Consider the following 21,889-nt stretch of genomic DNA (forward strand, 5'->3'; position numbering starts at 1 on the left):
TTCTAGTTCTTAGGATTCTAAGCAATTTCTCCCTACTGCTGAGCTACCTTTTGGACATCTGCAGCAGATTCTGGTGGCACCTAGGCCAAGTTCTTTCTCTTGACTCACCTCAAGGTCACATAGTTTCAGTGGATAATACTGCCATGCCCTGATGACTTCCTACCTCCAGCACCTACACGTCCCTGCCCAGAAGCTTTCTACGGCTGCCAGAGTTTGATGGCCCCACTGCAGGGCAGACTGGGCATGCCAGGGTACTACCACTCCCAGCAACAACTCTTTCTCAATGAGGAACAGGAGCTGATGGATAAATACCCCAGTTTCCTTGACCCTTGGTGGGACAATGGGCCTGTTTAATCTTTTAAAGGATCTCTAGTGGAACTGAATATCAGATGCCCCCCAGAACTACCAGCTCATTCATGCACCCTTTAGTAGAAGCCTACCTTCCTTTCCTGCCTCACTTTCCCTCCCCTTTACCAGTGTTCTCTTCAATTTCCAAATAAACTCCTTGCAAACCATTGTCTCAGGGCCTGTTTTTGGAGAAATCCAAAGTAAGAGATTAGGAAAACCAGAGCAAGTTATTTAACTTCTCTGTGACTCAGTTTCCTCATCTGTAAAATGGGGATGATAACAACACCTCCCTCATGCCATGAGGATCCCATGAGGTAGTAGAGTCAACAGTCTCAGAACAGTCCCAGCACATCGCAAGTGCACTGTGTAAACTATCGTCTCCATCCTCCCAACCAGCAGTTGGTGGGAAACCTAGCTGGTGCCCTCATTTTGTGCCCCCCCCATAGAGAGACACAAAGATTCTATTAAATGCACTCCCTTTCCTGTGTCAGGATAAAGAGGGGCCACAGTAAAGTATACTCCTGCCAACATTTCCACAAGCAAATACATTTAAGAGCTCAGCCTCGGTCTACTTAACACAGTCATGTTGCAACCAATGAAGTCATTTAAAAAAATGCATAATTCAGTAACGACTCAGCACCAGGCGAGATTTCATGATCTGTAACACTCTGTCTGCTCCTGGCTCCTCTTTGTCCCCCAGTGCCTCGGTATTTTTGATACTACTCTTTGCTGGGCCACTTCCCAAAATTAAAAACAGAGTAATCATTCTAGAAGAGCCTTTCTTTCCTTGCCTAATCAAGAGTCCTAAGAAAGTATGAATCAGGAGTCTATCTCCCCCAGGGAGGGGGCCTCGGAGAGCCAGGATTCCAAGCCTTCGGAATCAGAAGCCATGCTGCAGAAGCATCTTGTTCTGGAACAGCACAGGTCCATGAACAGGCACCGTCTGCCTCCCCTGCCCCACCCCTGCCCAGCAGGCTGGCTCTGGAGAATTGGGTGGAAGGAACTCAGGCCTTAGCCAGTTTGAATCTCTGAGTTCCAGAGATGCCCTGTCTGTCACACCTGCAGGATGTAGCAAGGGGCAAGAGACAAGGGCAAATACTCTCTCGGCACCACGTGCCAGCTCTACTCCAGGATTTACACATGTGGACTCATTTATTCATCCTAGCACACCTAAGCACTATCATAGTATCCATTTTACAGATGAGGGATAACACATACCAAAGGGATGTGCTAGTTATTTACCTCCGGTCCTTTGGCTCCAAGCCCACCCTGTTAGAATTGGCTCTGTGATTCTGGGGCAGGAATTCTACAAACTGCGCTTGGGATTCCCTTACCAGCCTTGGCTCAGTCCTCCCTGTGGAGGCTCTCTGTGGAGACCAGAAAGGTGGAAGAGGGCAGAAGATGCTCTGGAATCTCCCATCTGCCCCTGCGGCCTCCCTCTTCAGAGGGCCCTGCATCACCCAGCAGGGTGCCTCCTCCACACGCCCATCCCCTCATGTGACCACAGCCCCGGGTGTGATCGATGCTTCCTGCAATTCCTGGCTACTTCAGTGTCCCACGTTTGCTTTAGTGACCTCCCAACACTTGCGTAACCCCCTTCAAGAAAACTCTCTGTCTGGGGCGCTTGGGTATCTCAGTCGGTTAAGTGTCTGCCTTCGGCTCAGGTCATGATCCCAGGGTTCTGGGATCGAGTCCTGCATTGGGCTCCCTGCTCAGCGGGAAGCCTGCTTCTCCCTCTGCCTGCCGCTCCCCCTGCTTGTGCTCTTGCTCTCTCTCTCTCTCTGACAAATAAATACATAAGGTCTTTAAAAAAAAATAAAACACCTCTCTGTCTGAAGTACCTATTACGGTTTGGGGTTTCCTTCCTGGATCCTGACTGACAAAAGATCTTATAATTATCTTCACTTTGCATGTGAGGAAACAAAGGCACAGAGGTTGAGAATCCTGTCCAAGGCCATACAGCTCAGGCCCGGCGGCGCTGGGATATCTGGGATGGCTTGCTCTGGTCTGCGGGTCTAACCGATGCACGGAACTGCCCCCAATGTTCTCAACACTGGGGGCAACTGGAGAGTGAGACAGGCAGATGAGAGCCAGGGAGAGAGGTTTTTTGTTCAATGAACAAGTACGAGGGCTGGTTCTGTGTTCTGAAGACAGGGAGTCAAAGCAAATCTGTCTCTACCCCGGAGGAACCTAAGAGGTTAGGGAGTGAAACAGAGGCAGGAATCGATAAGCTGCAAAATACCATGAGAAAGGCCAAGCAGTGGCAGGCCAGGGTCTGGGGGACACACAGAGGAGTGTGGTACACACAACAGTGGCCCTTGAGAGATGTCCACGCCCTCATTCCCAAACACGACTCTGAAGATGTGATGAAGTCGTGAGTGGGGAGAGTATCCTGGACTGTTGCGGTGGACCCCATGTAATCAGAAGGATCTGTCTAAGTGAATGAGGGAAGCAGAAGAATCAGAGACAGAGAGGGGCTGAAAGACGCTGTGCAGCTAGTTTTGAACACGGAGGAAGGAGCCACTAGCAAGGACTACAAGGACTACTCTACAAACTGCAGGAGGCAAGGGAACAGACTCTCCCCTGGAGCCCGAAGACACGCAGCCCCGCTGCCCCACAGTAGACTTCGGACCTCCATGTTTGTAAGATAATGAATTTTTACGTTTTAAGCCACCGAGTCTGTGGTAATTGGTTAGAGCAGCCCTAGGGAAGTACTTGGAGGAGGCAATCAGATGGAGGAAAGGAGGGAAGGCATCATGGAGAAATCCAATCAAGTCATGAAAGAAGAAGCGAGTCTAACTGGCAGCCGGGTAAGAGGCACCCGCACAGAGACGAGAAGAGACTGGGTCACTCCGGAATGGCGCAGCCTGCTGCAGTTTGGACGGGGGAGGAGGAAAGGGCCCAAAGGGGACTGGAGGAGTCAACGGGGACCAGAGAAGGAAGGGTCTTTCTGAGGAGCCGGGGCTCCGGCCTGAGGCTTTGTAAGGAGTGGCGTGATGCAGGTGCCTATTCTTTCTGGACGACCCCTGAGTGCCAGGTGAAGAACGGGTCTGAAGGAAAGACATCAGAGGCAGGGGCATCATGTCCACCACTGAGAAGGAGATGACGGATGTCTGGACCAGGGTAATGGCCATGGGGCTGGAGAGACAGACGACTCGACACAGGTTTAGGACACTGGCCAGGGCTTGGTCTCTGATTGGATAGAAGGGGCAGCAAAGGGACCAGTACTTAGACCAGGACAAGCACAAGAGTAGGATCCAACAGGCCAGGTGAGTCCTGGGCACATGCACACCTGTGGATCACAGTCTTTCCCTGACCTCCACAATGCCTGCCTGGTCCACATACATGGTGTCCACTTCAGGTGCCCTCCCAGCATCCCAGGGCACTGTACTGGCTTCTGCACTCAAGGCCCAGTCCTCTGGACTCCGTCCCTTTGCATTTTCATATTCACTGTCCCTTACAATGGGCAGTCAGACAGACAGTTTGGCTTATAACCTCTCTCACTTATTTTTACGACTTTGGGCAATTTAATTAATTCCCCTGAACCTCAGTTTCTTCACGTGCAAAACCAGGGTAACGGATCCTACCTCACTGGGTCCTGGTGAAGACCAAATGCAAATATCTGTAACATGACGGGCCCCAAATGAATGTGAGTTATTCCCTTCTCCAATCCCTCATGGCCTCCTGCACTTGTCCCTCTCCCCAGCCCACAGCCCTTTCCATTAAAGGTCATTCCACCATTTCTCCAGCCTCCTGCGATCTCCTCTCTGGGCATCTGGGGCTCATGTAGCACATGCGATGAAAATCAATTTCAGCTTTCTGCATGAGGGAGCCGCTAATCTCCCACCGGGATGGGCAACACACACTCAACGAGCACCAGGGGGAAAACATGGCAGCAGTCTTCACAGAACACGTCTGAGAAGAGCTGGAGGAGAGGGAAAGTGGGGTGAGGGGGATGTTGGGGAGGGAGGGAGCAGAGGAAGAGGCAATTCAGGGCAAGCTGAGTCCAGGCAGCTCCGTCAGTTGCTATGCTACCAGCCACAGTGAGAGAGCAAAGGAAGGGGGCTGGGGCTTTAGAGATGTTGTGATTTTGCACATTTCTCTCCTCAGCATATCCCCGTGTGCAGGGTGGGAGCAGGGAGATGAGGGATTCGGCTCTAAGCGGCTCAAACGGCCGAAGTGACTATGAGGATCGACTGCTCTCAAGTGTCAGGAAAAGGTGTCCAGATGGATTAAGAGGCTTACCCACAACATCCTGCTCAGTTTGGGGGAGAGTTTAAGAGGCGAATGCCCCCTTTATATAAAGGATCCATGGCCTCTTTCAGCACCCCCACCCCTACCCCCAGCCCCACTAGGGCTGCCCCTGTGTTCTGCCACATCCAGCACGACGACCAAGCTAGCATTAGCAGGCCTACATAGCAGCCCTCTGGGAAACAGACCACGGCAAGGTCTCATAGACCACGGGCCACTGAGGCCTCATTGAGCAGAGGCCATAATTCTGACTCAAGCAAGTGGACACTGGGCTCTGAGAATAGGACGAGTGGCTTCATGCTGGCACCCACCATAGGCCACTGCACCTCGGTACTTCTGTGGCAGGGAAAGAATATGAAAGAAGAGGGCATCCCATGTCAAGCACTATTCTAGATGTTACTAACACTTTCATCATGTGCTTCTTAAGCACAGACAGAGGTTAACCCAAAGAAAATCAGAGCAACCTCTGAGGCGATCTAAAAGTGACATAGCTTTTAGACAGAACGCCTTCCTGGGACAAAATTCTAAAAGAAGCTTGAATTTTTACATGCATAAAAGATTTCAAGGGAATACCACCTTTACACAAATTCTTTCACAGAATACAGAAGAAATACTTCCAAAATCATTTGACAAGCCGAGGATAACTGTCACGCCAAGACCTTACACGGAAATCACAAGAAAAGAAACTTCCAGGCCAATCTCTCTCATAAACAGAGATAAAAAGCCTACACATTATATTAGCAAACCAAATCCAGGGATACATAAAATGAGTAACAGATCGCGACCACACTGGGTTTATTCCAGGAATACAAGATCAGTTTAATATTAGAAAATTAATCAGTATAACTCATCATATTAACAGACTGAAAGATAAAAATCACGCAACAATCCCAAGAGATGCCAAGGAAGCATTTGACAAAAGTCGGTATCTATCCACGTTAAAACTTTTAACAAACTAAGAATAGAAGGGCAAGTTCTTTAATCTGATAACAAGCATCCAAAACATCGTCTCACATCACAATCAATGGTAAAATACTGAATGTTTTCCCCCTAATCTCCCCAGTTTTCCTGGATGCTCGAGCCATGGCCATGGAGCACAAAAAAGACATAAAAGACACTAGGATTGGAAAGGAAGTAATAATGCTCTTGTTATTCATAGACTAGATGGGAAAAAATCCCAAAGAATCTCAAATTATGATGAAAATCAAAAGCAAGTTTAACATACTTTCATATATTAAAGCTAATGTACTTTGCCGTGCTGGTAGATTTCAATCAACAAAAAAAAGAGCTTTAAATCATCCATTTGCACAATATGCATAAGCCTTTCTAACCCTGCTTCTACTTCTACCCTCTTCAGATCTATTCTCCACCCTGCGATCCGTCTTAACCTGATCTTCCTAAAGTAACAACTACATTCCAATACATGGCCTCAAACACCATGAGGGATAGGGCCCCCACCGGCCTCTTCAGCCTCATCTCCTTCCACAGGCCCTCTTGCTGAGCAGGCTCCAGACACACAGGTCTGTTTTCAAATATTCCTAATGTGCTGTGATCCTTTCTACCTCAGGGCCTTTGCCCACACTGTTTCCCCTTCTCCTTGCTCCACCTAGTTCACTCTCCACAGCTCAGCTCAAACCTTACTTCCTGACCTCCCTGAAAGCGCTCAGACATGCTTCTTCAGTTGCGTTTTGCATGACCATTCACTCTGGTCTTCTCCACTGGAATGTAAACATCACGAGGGCAGAGACCACTTCGATATTTTTCACTATCTTATTCACAGCACCTGCCTTGATCCTTGGCACACAATAAATCCCTCATAAGTATCTGTTGAATGAATGAGTCAACACAAAAGTCAGAAGAATCCTCTTCTTTCAGGCAATCTGATTTTTTTTTTTCCATTAAAGCTTGGAGTGAAGAATATTTTGAGAGTAGAGAGGAGTTGCAAGAATTGTTTGCCTAATATTATCAGAAAACCCAGCAGTATAAGAAGTCTTGAACAGAGCACACTAACTCAGAAGAGGGGCTGCTCATCCTTGCCCTGAAAGGCCCCACTGTTTTGAGCTGAGAACTCAGCTTGCCACTTTAAACATCAGTGTTAATTTTTAAATTAAACTATTTTGAGATAATTATAGATTTACACCAATTCTAAGAAATAATAGATGTTATGTATCTTTTACTCAACTTCCCCAATGGTAACTTTGTGCACAAGGGGCGCACCTGGGTGGCTCAGTCGCTTAAGCATCTGACTCGGTTTAGGCTCAGGTTGTGATCTCAGGGTGATGAGATTGAGTCCCGAGTCAGGCTCCACACTCAGTGCAGAGTCTGCTTAAGATTCTTTCTCCCTCGGGCGCCTGGGTGGCTCAGTTGGTTAAGCGACTGCCTTCGGCTCAGGTCATGATCCTGGAGTCCCGGGATCGAGTCCCACATCGGGCTCCCTGCTCAGCAGGGAGTCTGCTTCTCCCTCTGACCCTCCCCCCTCTCATGCTCTCTGTATCTCATTCTCTCTCTCAAATAAATAAATAAAATCTTTAAAAAAAAAAAAAAAAAAAAAAGATTCTTTCTCCCTCCCCCTCAGCCCTTCCACATCGTTCACTTGCACACACTCTCTCTCCCCCCCTCCCTAAAATAAATAAATCTTAAAAAAAAAAAAAAAAAACTATCATGCAAGGGTGAGGACCATGTTGCTTCCAAATATCCTACTCCCAGGTACACCAGGGGTTGGAAAAACCATGCTAGGCAAAGAACTTGCATCAAGATCAGGACTGAAATACATTAATGTGGGTGATTTAGCTTGAGAAGTCTGACCATGGAGTCCAGCAAGATGGCTTCTCCCAAGAGCATGCCAAAAGATGCACAGATGATAGTACAGATCCTGAAAGATAGGAGGATTACAGAGTATGAGTCAAGAGTTATAAATCAGATGTTGTCATTTGCCTTCTGATATGTGACCACAAGTCTAGATGATGCAAAAATTTATTCAAGTCATGCTAAGAAAGTTGATGCAGATGATATGTGATTGGCAATCCAGTGTTGTGCTCATCAGTCTTTTACCTCTCCTCCCCCGAGATTTTTTATTAGATATTGCAAGGCAAAGAGATCAAACTCCTTTGCCATTAACTGAACCATATTCAGGCCCTAGGTTAACACCTGATATATATTGCTTGACTGCTCCAAATCTGTACAAAAAACGGCATCTACTTCTGTGGGGAGAATAACAGCTCTGTGGTTAAGTGTTGGCTCAGTTACTAACAGACCAAGAACTCCCACACTTGGCACACCAACCCCACAAACCTTATCTGCGTCAACTGAAGTAGACTCCAATGTCCCTCACAGGGCAAAGGTTTATAGTACAGATGCCCATGTCACAGTCCCCAACCATAAAAGCATCAATTCCTGCAAGATCGCAGTTCAGAATGTTTTGATTAATCCATCATTAATTGGGGCCAAAAACATGCTTATTACCACTAACACGGTGGTCATCATCAAATACTGCCAATGAATCATGAAATGCATTGAGAAGAAGAAGAAAGGAAGAAGAAAGAAGAAGATGATGACAATTTGTAATCTAGCCCTGATGCTTGTAATATGTACACTTGGTCTTGAATTCACTGTACTGAAATTACATATGCATGCTGGATGCTTCCAAGCTGTGTTGTAGAAAACTTAAATGATATTTAATGAGTAAATATAGTTATCCTTTGCAATTGAGATGTTGGATTTTAATAGGATTAGCAATGGTTCTTCATCAGCCTTTAAGTATAAAAAATAAAGTTGTCATTCATCAAAAAAAAAAAAAAATCTATCACGCAATATCACAACCAGAATGTTGACACTGATAAAGGCAAGATATGGCACATTTCCACCACCAAAGAGAGCCCTCATGGTGCTCTTTTATAACTGTACTCACCTCCATCCTCGCTCCCCCCCCACCCTATTCTCAACCCCTGGGAACCACGAAGCCATTCTCCATTTCTAAAATTCTGACATTTAAAAAATGACAATGATCTGTGGGGAATGGCTTCTTTCACTCAGCATAATTCCCTGAAGATAACCAGGTTGCTGCACATAGCCACAATTCATTCTTTTTTTTTTTTTTTTTGCTGAGTAGGATTCCATGGTACAACAAACATACCACAATTTAACCATTCACCTGGTAAAAAATATCTGGGCTGTTTCAGTTTTTAGCTACTACAAAATAAAGCTTCTACGAACAATCATGATTATGCAGATTTTGTGTGCCTGTAAGTTTTCCTTCCTCTGAATAAATGGCCAGGAGTGTAACTGCTAGGTCCTGTGGAATCTGGAGCTGCCAAACTGCTTTCCAGAGGGCTATACTATCTTATACTCCCACCGTCAATGACTGAGTGATCCGAGTTCCCTACATCCTCACTAAGAATTGGTGCTACCATTTTGTTTTACCCATTCTGGTATGTAGTGATACATCATTGTGGTTTTAAATCTGCACTTCCCTAATGACTACTGATATTAAACATCTTTTCTTGTGTTTATCTGCCATCTGTATATCCTCTTCAGTGAAATGTCTGCTCAGAAGTTTTACCTGTTTTCTAATTGAATTGTTGGTTTTTGTTCAGTTGGTTGGCTTTGTTGTTGTTGTTCTGCTGTTGAGTGTTGAGTTTTAAGAACTCTTTATATAGTCTACATACTAGTCCTTTGTCACATATGTGCTTTGCGAATATTTGCTCCCACTCTGTAGCCTGTCTTTTCATTCTCTTCATAGGAGCTTTCACGGGGCAAAAGTTTTAATTTTGACAAGGTTCAATTTATCCATTTTCCCAGTTATAAGTCATGCCTTCAGTGTCAAGCCTGTGTGCATTTTTTACTTTTTACTATACTCAAATTCATCAGTACTCACAAATCAGTTCAGGTTCCTTACAAAATTGTGTTCAATCAAACATTCAGTTGGCAAACATATAACTATATTTGGTTCTACTTCCTGCCATAGAGCATTTTTCAGTAACACAGAAATGCTGAAAAAATATATCTGTTTTGCTTTGCAAGTTTTAGTGGCACTCTTCATTTATTTTTCAGAGGCATAATACTTTTAAAATTATGTTTTTCAATCAGGATGATAGATAGTTCCTTAAAAATGGGAAATAGGAAGCATATGCTCAAAACCATTAAAAGGATGTAAGACAGTAAAATGCAGAACCTATAACCTGAGAGGCATGTCTCCAACACGGCACTGTCCTTCAGAATCCCTTCATTGGACTTGACAGGGAAGAAGATGGCAGTGTTACCCAAAATTCAATCAGTGCTTCATTATTAAGCAGCTGTCAATCTGGGAAGTGTAAGATATACCTAGATACTTAATATGCAACTTTTGTTATTGTAGAGCTGTAAAGAGCTAAAACTGAGTATCTCTTGTGCCAGAAAATCCTGAACCATATCTGCAAATGACCATCACCTTCTGGTGATGCTTGAAGACCCCAACTGTGGTGGGCAGTCTCTAAAATGGCCCCCAATACTTCACTCTTCTGGTATCTATGTTCCTGTGTAACCCTAACCCCTTAAAAGTGGGCTAGAACTCCACTTCTAACAAAAGGAAGATAGCAAAAGCAACATGATGTTGTTACTTCTGAGATAGGTTACAAAGACTACCACCTTCCTTGCCCTGTCCCTCTCTCTCCCTGTGCCTCTCCCTACTCCCCCTCCCTCTCTCTCCTTCCATTCCCCCCTCCCCTCCTTCTTCCCCACTCCCTCCTTCCCCTCTCCCTCCCGCTCCCTCCTGCCTCTTCTCTCTTCTCTTCCTTTCTCCCTCCCTCCCCCTCCTCTGTCTACCCTGTTGTGAGTTGTCTTAGGAGAGCCACACATTCCCAAAGAAATGATATCTTCAGCCAATAGCTAATGAGGCTCGGAGGCCAATAGCCATGGGAGTCCTCTTTTAAGAGGATCTTCTGAAGGCTGCAACAGCCATGTGAGTGTGTGAACTTGGGAGCAGATCTTCCCGCGGACTAGACTCTAGATGACTGCAGGTTGTGAAAGTGCCCAAGCCAGAATCACCCCATGACTCTGCACCACGATCTCTAACCCATGCCTTCGAAACAAGAAATCCTTGCTGGTTTAAGCCACCAGATTTGGGGATAATATGTGACTAATACAGCACACATATTCCATAAATAATTTAAAATGTGGAGGAATTTTACCAGACGTTTTTGTGACTAAAAAGGGAAAAGTCTTGGCTACAAGTTAATATAAAGTGGCACAAACAAATGCGCACACACAATGCTTAAAGCTTGCTTCAAGATCAGTTTCAGATGAGGGTTGCTGGAGTGGGGGGTGGGGTGGGAGGGATGGGGTGACTGGGTGATGGACACTGGGGAGGGTATGTGTTCTGGTAAGCGCTGTGAATTGTGCAAGACTGTTGAATCTCAGATCTGTACCTCTGAAACAAATAATGCAATATATGTTAAGAAAGAAAAAAAGAAGAAGAATGTAGCAGGAGGGGAAGAATGAAGGGGGGGAAATCGGAGGGGGAGAAAAACCATGAGAGACGATGGACTCTGAAAAACAAACTGAGGGTTCTAGAGGGGAGGGGGGTGGGAGGATGGGTTAGCCTGGTGATGGGTATTGAGGAGGGCACGTTCTGCATGGAGCACTGGGTGTTATGCACAAACAATGAATCATGGAACACTATATCTAAAACTAATGATGCAATGTATGGGGATTAACATAACAATAAAAAAATTTATTAAAAAAAAAAAAAAGATCAGTTTCAGAATCACCTCTGAAATTACAGCACACGAACCAGGTAGAAGACTGGGGAGGACTTGGCTGAATCTATTTGAGATAAAAAAATAAAAGGAGGCAGCCTACTTTTACTGAAGAATGCCCTCAAAGGAGACATTTTAATGCACTTAAAGATGTGTTTGAACACTTGGTAAGCCCAGTGCTTTTTATTTTGCAGCGGTAAGCAAACAAGGGAATTAACATCTGGCCATTTTGTATATTTATTACAGATATTATATGACAGTGATACATATGAAGGCATTAATTTGCAATTACTTCCAAAAGGATACCTGGTGAAGAGACTGTCGAGAAGCTATGGATGGATGTTTGCATAGGTGAGACTCAGTGTAACACAGGTACAACCACCGGACAGAGGGGTCTCCACCACGGAAACGTGAATTCAAATGTTCTAGTACATACACATCATTTACTAAGAAACGCTAGCCTTAAAATCCGCCTCTTTATTTCTTAATGTGGTGGTATAAAATGAAGGAAAAGGTTTAAAACTCACCTTGGTAGTCATATACACAATAAAAAGAGAAGTGAATTTGAAAGCTTGCTCTGCTACAAAGATATACCTCGGCCTATTCAGTAGGGCACATTGATGGTCTCAGTGGAATTGCTATCATTTTTCATTGAAGAAAAACATATAAGTAATAACAGCTTAAAAAAAAAAGCCTTGCCTAAAACCTCTTCTAGATCTTAATCAGGAAAGCAATCTGATTAAAGTCACATACACCAAAGGACAAACAGGTTTAATGTAGCAATCCTCCCAAGGTATTAACATTTTTTTAAAAAAGAATTGATCTCGAAGGGCATCATTCCTATGGAGCTCTTCACAGCTTGGAGGCCTTTAATGTCCTCTTAAAATGGGACCATGAATTTCCTCTCCTACCTTTGATTCCCCTCAGGGAAAGGAAATGTACTACATGTTCCTGACTGGAAACCTCACTGAGGTTTCCCAATAGTTAAGATGTACTCAAGGCTGACCCCAAACCATAGATGTTCTGCCCAGAAGGTTGATGTGGGAGCATTTTGGTGTCTCACGGTCAATTCAAAAGCTCAAGTTACCACTTCCTTGGCAGACAAGCAGCATGAAATGAACCCGTCTGAGAAATGGAAAGTCTCTTCAGGGCTGGAAGCTACAGGGAGCCCTCTGGGAGGGCTGGGCTGAACCCACACCTAAATGTCAAACAGCCTGGATCCTGTCATGCCCATTTCCTACACAGCGCCAAGTACCATTTGACTAAAGGTCCTTTGGATTAGGCTACGCTATTCTTTAAAAAAAGATCTTTAGTGGTTGCACCCATGGCTTGCACACAGCCGTGTATTAGAACCATGCGGAGAAGTTCTAAAGCATCTGATGTCCAGCTCCCAACCTTTACCCATCAGATCAGAATTTTTGGGGTGAGACTTAGGTATTGGCATTTTTTTTAATACTTCAGGTTTTTCCAATGTGTAGCCAAGTTTGAGAACCACTGGGCTACATCCTTCATTTTATTCACCAAAATACCTTCCTGAATAATCATAAAATGCAGAGCATCTGGGTGATTCCTCAACCACCCTGCCCTTTAGTTAGTAATCTTGCATGTGTTTCTAGTCTCCAATCTTGGGGACAAGGCATTGGAGGTGACAGTGAATGAACACATGAATGAATGAATGAATGAATGAGTGAACGGCCTTCCTCACCTGTCTCCTCCTGGCTTGGAGGAGTTCTAACTTACAAAGAGCCCTGCAGAGAGTAAGCCAACAACTTACAATCGTGCAGTGGTAATGCACAAAATCTAAGCAGTGAAAGGGGGTGACAGCGGAGAAATCCAATCTCATGAGGTTTTCTTTGCCAATTACCTAAAGATCAGTAAAAAGTATAGTCCCAAGGGGCCAAGACATCACCTCTTACTTGCGTACTGAGACACTCCATGTATTTACATAGAATCTCTATGATTATCCATGGTCGTCATGCACTGGCTCAGAGAGTTCCATCCTTCACGGCCCTGCTAATATTTCACCTGCTTTGGAAAGCCTCCCTGACATGTTCCAAAGTGTGGTACACATCAGTGGTACACATGCAATTAAATCAGGTGCACACCAGTGGGCGCTGATCCATAAATCAGTCTAACAGTTGAAGATGTACGTTAGCTTGCGTTAGAAACCCATCAGACTTCCTTTCACTATAGTAATATAATGATTATAATGATAAGAATTCTCATTTGAAAGATGAAGGAAAGTGCATTTTTTTAAAGCAGAAGTGTTAAATAAGAGAATAGATAAGGGAAAGAAATTGTGAAAGGGGGCACAGAACAGACTGATGTGTGGAAAACGCTGCCGGGGCCCGAATCAGCCCACCATCACCTGCATTACTGGCTGTTTATGTCCGTGCCTTTCTCCCCTTCAACAGGGTCGCTGCAAGGCGGGGATGCAGCCAGTCATGCTCCCGCAGCCTTCGCTGTGTCAAACACGGTGCCTCGAACAGGAATTGTGAATAGAAATCATTTTTCTTTTATTTTGTTACCAGCCCCATTTAGGTTAAAGGCAACTAACTAAGGACTGAGCTCATGAAACAATTCAGGTCACTGCTAAAAATGTAAAATTGATATTACCCTCAGGAGCAGCCCTAAATAGATGAGGTGTCGTGTCGCCTTCTCCCCCTCCCCAGCTCCCCACCTGGGCTCGCCCTGATCCCTCTCCCTGACAGCAGCAGCAACAGCTAGACCCTCACTCCTTTCCACCAGCTTGGCCATTGGGTGACGGGATCTGGGAAGGCAAAACCAGAGTCACAAGAGATTCAAGAGATTTCTTGACATCGCGTTCAACCCTCTAAACCAGTGTTTGGGGTTTTTCAGAGAATTAACTCCGACAACACACAACAAACATTTCAATGTGACCACTAGCTTGAGAAGGCTTCGGAAATCACCTTGCCCTTCTGGCTCAGACTTCACGTGGTCCCCTCCCATCTGGCCTCAGCCTCCACTGAGAAGCCTGGAGGGCCCCCTCACAGAGGCTTTGCAATATAAAAGGATCTGACACAGCTGAGGAAATAGGCAGACGTGGAGCGTCTCATCTACAGAGAGTTTATTTTCTCAGTAAAAAAAAAAAAAAATTGTGTTCTCACTTAAGAATGCTAATGGCCCATGCACAGAAATAAAATCCCTGACCTACTTTGAAGCTGAACTTATTAAACAAGCCGACCTTATTACTCAGAAGAGACTGTAAAACACTAGAATAAAGCCCAAATGGAATTCCTAGCATCCTTCATTGACAAGAGCCACCAAGAAAAGCACAAAAGAGAACCAGAGGCCTGGGCTGGACATCAGGAGCCAGGGTTCACGTCCAGCTCTCTCATCGAGTCTTGCTGTGTGACCTGGGAGATATCACAGTCCCTCTCTGGGCCTCAGGACTCTCACCCAGGGACTGTAAGAGGGGCTCCCTGAGGTCATTTCCAGCTGTGACAATTGGCAATTCTATTTTTTTTAAATGTAATGTTAAAATGAAAAAACAAAAAAGAATCAATTATCAAGGGCATATTATGCCAGACACTAAGAGGCAGGTGAGGGACCAAGACATACACTGTGCCTTCGAGGAGCCCACAGCCTAGCGGCATGAGTCTGGGCGGTCCATACCGATTAATGGATTTATTTCCTAGCAGCAATTTGAAAGCCGCCACAAGGCTACGGCCGACGTCACACAACTTGTGTCTGCAACGAGAAGTCCCTCCGGCAATCCACCTGACAACTTCGATTTAGCTGAATGAATCTTTCAGCGCATTTTAAACCGCTGCACAGCCACGAGTGGCCATCTACAAGTTATAATCAGATTTATCACACTGGGAATGAAGCGAGTGGCGATACATTTCCATGGGGTTTTAGGGCAATAATGTGAGTCATCCCTGTTCATGCCGGAGAAAATCCTGGAGCTGCAAGGTAAATTATCCAAACCGGAATCAGAATGAGGCAGCACAGGTTGCTCTAATAGGAGGCGTTCGTAACCCACACACTGTTGGATTAGTCAGTCATGATGGGTGCTACCGTGGGATGCTGAATGATGTTCCTCAGAAAATGTCAGGGTGTGTGTAATAGCAGGACCCCTTTCAGTCCAGAGTTCAGGCTCAGAGAATACCCTTCGTTGAGTCTCTTGAACTTGCTCACCCTCACAGGGCTCAGTGAACAAAGACAATGGGGAGAACAGAATTCCCAGAAGGAACAAGAAGATCTGGGGTTTGGGAAGAAAATGGCAAGAGCCACAGTCACTCCCGGGGCCAGCCATGGTGAATCCAGGGCTCTGAAGCCGTATCCACAAAGGTTGAGGCAGAGTGAATGAAGAGTCCTGCAAAGACCAGAGAATGTGCGGTCCACCAAGGAGGAGGTGAGGACCCAGGCCAGAGACCCTGGAGTTTCTTCTCCCTACTTTACAGATGCGGACATGGAGATTCAGAGAGAGATGCCCAAGGTCACTGAGCTATGAAGTGGAACGGGAGTGTGTGTGCAGCCCCACATCACTGGGGTTCCCCACACCCTAACCTTCCGCCAGTCCCGGAACTTCCTGTGTAGCCACCTCCTGCTTGCCACCGGGGCTGAGACTCCAATCTCCCACATTGGTCTGCTGCATTCTTTCCCCTCCAGCACCGGCCTATGGCACCCCCATCAGGACGCTCCCACCCTCCTCTGGAGGGCTGCTGAGCTTTCAACATAGTTGCCTTGCCTTCCACTATTTGTGACTCTGTAATCACGACCTTGTCCCGGCAGTTACTCCTTGAGCTGTCTTGAGAGTATTCGTGTTGCTGGATGCACAAGGTGCTGTTCATCCTCTCAGTGTATCATTCCCATTACCATCCCCAGGGATCAATGCAAACAGTGAAGAAGCAGCAGAGTCCAAGGTTGCAAGGAAGGCAAAGGCACACCTTACTGGAAAAGCTTTAAGAGGCTGGTGTAAAAACTCCTTTGTTTCCAGAGCCCTGAGTGTGTTCTCTGTTCCTGACCTGATGAGAGCTCCCATAACACAGGGACCCCTCCACAGATCCAGTCTGTGGTGTCTCCGTGAACGAAGGGTTTCCAGCCTCCTTGGGAGGACTGTCCTGTGTCCTGTAACAAACACACAGCCCTTGAACAGGAGGAAAAAGACGCACAGCCCTACAGAGCTGGGAGTGCACTGTTCCACCCCCATCAAACAACAGAGGGAATGGAGACCAAGAAAGAGCAAGGCGATGTTTTTAGTCAAGGGCCCTGAGAAACACAGTGGCAGCTCTGGGGCTTGATGGGCATCCCGGAGCATCTAAAGCTCTGCCAACCACAATTTATACTTCCCCTAAGCGTCCCAGAGGAGGGCAACCCCGAGTTTTAGTGTGGCGTCTCAACTGGAATTCACAATGCTTCCAGTTAAGCACATCCTGAATTTTTCTTGGAGACCTCTTCCCCACAGCCAGCCCATATGGTTTGCAATTTGACCTGCCATCAGCTCTGGAAGTGGGCCCAGGTTCAGTCTGGCTGAATGCATCTTTCAGTGCCCTTTAAACTCAATCAGCATATCCACACTCCCACATCCATAGTTCAGGGATGGTTCAGGAGTGGGCACATGACCCAGATCTGGCCACTGGTGATCAGAAGTCGTTTGCTCACCCATCAAGAGAGAAAGGTAGGATTAGCACTGCTGCAACCTTTATCTAACCACGTGGGGCCAGAGAATGGAAACCTGATGGAAGCAGAGCCAAAAATATAAGGAGAGGAGGAAGAGAGCAAGAAACTGGAATGCATGGAACCATTGTTTGAGCCTTTAATCAGCCCACGCTGGAAGCCTATGAGACCTGTTCTCTGACTACTCATTTCCATAAACCAATAAATGCCCTTATTGATGAAGAAAAAAACAAAAATAGAGAGAGAGAAAGGGCAGGGCAGGGCAGGGCAAGGAATGGATGGGAAGGGAAGGGGAGAGGAGAGGAGAGGAGAGATTATTTCCAGGAATGGGGTGAATGGAAGTCGAGAGGCAAATGACACACCTCCATCACACCCACTGCTCCACCCCAGCCTAAAAGTGGTCTTGGCTGTGCAGGGAGATCTGTGTGCGGTGGGCCCAGCAAGTGTTCTCATGGTCCAGCTGATGCTCGGGTCTCTCCTCTTCTCACTACAACCCAGGTGTCACTGATTTCTCCAAAAGAGAATCATGAGATCTCAGCTCTCGGGGAAAGAAGCTCAGAGACCATCTAGCCTCACCCCTTCCATTCACTAGAGGGAAAAGCTGGTCTCAAACAGGGAGGCAATTCATCCAAAGTCACAGGGAATGTGAGGAAGAGTAGCCTTCAACATGCCACATCTTCCTGAAGGAGCTATGCAAAAGCAGATGAGACCTTGAATTGCCCTGTTCCCTGGGGCTCCCTACTGCCTTCCAAGAAAGAAAAGAGCAGCCCCTGACATCCAGGAGCTGGGCTGCTACATCAGCTAGGATGTCAGGTTGCTGGAAGCTGGCCTGGCACGCCTAGCCAGGCCATTTTGTTCTCTGGTTGGCTTAACCAATCTCACAAAACACCAAAACCAGACCAGCTTACTGGAACCATGAAGAAGTGAGGCAGAACAAGACTACTTCACAATTTTTCTAAGGAAGACCAAAAAAACAAGGCCACTGTGTAAACCGTAACACACACATCCCCCTCTCCTGGCTCATGTGAGGCTGCTGCATCTCTACCAATTACATCTTTCATCCTGCTCTAGCATTACCTCCATCTAGATTAAACTTATTCAAATATCCAATCATAGAACTGTCCCCCCTTCCTGACAGATTTCAGTCTATGGCAAATGCCTGCTCCCTCGGACCCTCCTCCAAATCGTCCAACCAAAGCCCAAATTCTATACTAAGTCCTTCTAACACCTTCTTAATGAGACTCCCCAAGGCTCACTGTGGTGTGCACGCTCACTCCCTGTGGCGAGTCACAAACCCAACTTGTCAACTACAAGTATGTTTGCTGTAAATCACAGAGCACCCTGCAGATGGAGGGCACCGACACCTCAAAAAAAAAAAAAAAGCTCCAATTTCTTGGCCCAATACAGAAAGTTCTCCATGATCAGGCTCTACGGCTGAATCCACCTCCACCGCCCCATCCTACCTTCTGCCACAGCACACTCAACACCGCTGCAGGCCTTTGCACCTGCCTCATGCAGAGCCTGTTACCTGGAAAGCCCCTCCCTTCACCCTCCTGGAGACCTAGTTTAGAAAGACTTCTCTGCTATGAACATTAGGGTGCATATGGCCCTTCTTTTCACATCTGTGTCTTTGGGGTAAATACCCAGGAGTGCAATTGCTGGGTCATAGGGTAGCTCTATTTTTAATTTTTTGAGGAACCTCCACACTGGTTTCCAAAGTGGCTGTACCAACTTGCATTCCCACCAGCAGTGTAAGAGGGTTCCCCTTTCTCCACAACCTCTCCAACATTTGTTGTTTCTTGCCTTGTCAATTTTTGCCATTCTAACTGGTGTAAAGTGGTATCTCAATGTGGTTTTGATTTGAATTTCCCTGATGGCTAATGATGATGAACATTTTTTCATGTGTCTGTTACCCATTTGTATGTCTTCTTTGGAGAAGTGTCTGTTCATGTCTTCTGCCCATATTTTGACTTGATTATTTGTTTTTTGGGTGTTGAGTTTGAGAAGTTCTTTATAGATCTTGGAAATCAGCGCTTTGTCAGCCAAACTGTGGAAAGAGCCGAGATGCCCTTCAACAGATGAATGGATAAAGAAGATGTGGTCCATATATACAATGGAATATTACTCAGCCATCAGAAAGGATGAATACCCAACTTTTATATCAACATGGATGGGACCGGAGGAAATTATGCTAAGTGAAATACGTCAAGCAGAGAAAGTCAATTATCATATGGTTTCATTTATTTGTGGAACATAAGGAATAGCATGGAGGACATTAGGAGAAGGAAGGGAAAAATGAAGGGGGAGGATACTGGAGGGGGAGACGAACCATGAGAGACTATGGACTCCAAGAAACAAACTGAGGGTTTTGGCGGGGGGTGGACTGGTTACCCCGGTGATGGGTATTAAGGAGGGCACATACTGCATGGAGCACTGGGTGTTACACGAAAACAATGAATCGTGGATCACTACATCAAAAACTAATGATGTATTGTATGGTGACTAACATAACATAATAAAATTAAATTAAATTTAAAAAAAAAAAAAAAAAAAGACTTCTCTGGCTCCAGAAAGAGTCAATAAATCCTCCCTGCTCTCCATCACTTCCCCATGCTGCACATACACTGATTACGGCACACGTCACAATGAACTGTAATTATGTTTACCCTCTGTGACCCTCCCTCACCAGGCGCAAAGCTCTTTGAAGGAAAGAGGTATGCGGTGTCCAGTGCAGGGGCTGAAACTGAAACAGAAGAGAAGGTCTGTACACTGGCTATTCAGTTTTTTCCTGCACTGAACCAAGTGTCTTTGCTATTCAATTACTGCCATATTTCAAATCGTATTCAAAATAAGAGCCAAAATGATAATGTGCAAATCAAAGCCCCTATGAAAATGAAGGCTTTGGTCTGTTATAATAGTGTCACTTGTCATTCGCAGAGTGCTCTGTGATTCACAAAGCACTTCCTCATTACTTTACCTCACTAAATGCAATCCTCATGGCAACCCTGGCTTCTGTCCTGTCTACTCGCTCTTCCAAGCTGCTTAGACACTTGGAAGACTCAAGGCTGGGACACAATCAGGGAACAAACTATGGCTGGTGACAGGTGGTTGTTGCTTCAAGTTCATTGGAGGCCCAGTCAGTTCATGGGTTCATGGCCAGAGTGTCTTCTGGGAAACAAGTCCGATATTCACAATCTCACTTCATATCTCTCCTGCCTTTAGTTATGTATTAAATATACAAATATTTTAATTCAATGTCGCCAGCATTTGAACAATGACTGGGAAGTCAGATAGAACTAGATATGAGTCCAGATTCTACTTATTAACTGTAAGACTTTGGGCACAGTGTTTAACCTCTCTGAGCCTTGGTTTACCCAATATAAAATAGGAGTTTAACAGTACCTAACTCATGGAGTTATTACGAGAATGAAATGAGAAAATATAAGTTGAGAATTTCTAGAGTGGCTGGCACACAGTCATAATGCACCTGTAGTACATTGTAGCTATTAATATGATTATGCTATTATCATTACTCTTACTGCTATTAACTAGGATGATCCTAGGCCATTTATCATCAGATAGATTCCATGACCTTGCTCTGCTATGCATAACAGGGGAGAGTTTGGGTGGGAGGTTTGGGGTAAGAACAAGTTTCCCAAGCTCCTGTTGTCAGGTGGCTTCTGATTTGACCAGTTAGATGCACTTAGAGAAGACTGGAGGGCAGAAAGAAGGGAAAGTCCAGAGCATGTATATCTTTATGTATTCCAGGGCATACACATGCCTGTAACTCTCTCTCTCTCCCTCCCTCCCTCCAACTCAGGCAGGGGCTCCTCTTGCAACCCTCAGGCCCTGCTGGAGTCTCCATCAGAGTTGCAGCTTCTTTACAGTAACCGAGAACCCCAAACACAATAATAACTGTCTCCGTCTTGTGACCCTCCAGCCTCGGGATGGTAAGAGTTTCTGGTCATGGTTCATCTCTCAGCTGGCTCACCCTGTAACCAATTCCCTACATTAAATTCCTTCTATTTCATATATCTAGAGTTTGTGTTTTTCTTGCTGGGCCCTGACTGACAGATACACTAAATATGTACATTTAAGCAAAGTTTCTTTCTGCATTAGAGTTTCTCCACTTACGAAATGTTGCTAATGTCTGGGAAAGATATAATAAAACATACGGGCACATATCCACTCAGTACCTGGCACAAAGTCATCTTAAGAAATTGGGTCCCCTTGGGCGCCTGGGTGGCTCAGTTGGTTAAGCGGCTGCCTTCAGCTCGGGTCATGATCCCAGTGTCCTGGGATCGAGTCCCACATCGGGCTCCCTGCTCAATGGGGAGTCTGTTTCTCCCTCTGTCCTCCTCCTTGCTCGTGCTGTCTCTCACGCTTTCTCTCCCAAATAAATAAATAAAAATCTTAAAAAAAAGAAATTGGGTCCCCTCTTTATCTATTGGAAAGAATTTCTATGCAGAGATATCATTCCAAGAATGGTACTAGAAGGAAACAATGAAGAATGAAACTATTTCATACTCAACAGTGGCCATTACAAGATTATCTACCATACAGAATCTTAAAATGGCCTAAAAATACAATTAAAAAATGTTACTGTTATGGGTTGAATTGTGTCCCTCCAAAAGGCTATTCTGAAGTCCTAACCCCCAGTAGCCCAGAATGTCACCCTAATTGGGAATAGGGTTCTTGCAGATGTAATGAGTTAAGATGAGTGGTCATACTGGAGTAGAGTGGGCCCTCATCCCATATGACTGCTGTCCCTACAAGAAGACAGCCATGTGAAGACGTAATGAGACAGGGAGAACACCATCCGAAGACGGATGACTGGAGCGATAGATCTGCAACCTGAGGAACTGCCAAGGTCGCCAGTGCAGAAAGAAACTGGAGACAGGCAATGAGGGATCCTT

General features: G+C 45.6%; 1 protein-coding gene and 1 pseudogene across 17 annotated transcripts in view; one reads left to right on the forward strand and one right to left on the reverse strand.

The window, feature by feature from the left end:
* Nucleotides 1-21,889, reverse strand: part of PTPRT (protein tyrosine phosphatase receptor type T) — a 1,085,477-nt gene that overhangs the window by 612,292 nt on the left and 451,296 nt on the right. The gene's annotated exons all lie outside the window — the stretch shown is intronic.
* On the forward strand, nt 7,406-8,163 carry LOC118538893 (transcription initiation factor TFIID subunit 9-like; annotated as a pseudogene).

Source organism: Halichoerus grypus, chromosome 10 (genome assembly GCF_964656455.1).
Source record: "Halichoerus grypus chromosome 10, mHalGry1.hap1.1, whole genome shotgun sequence".
Lineage (NCBI taxonomy): Eukaryota > Metazoa > Chordata > Mammalia > Carnivora > Phocidae > Halichoerus > Halichoerus grypus.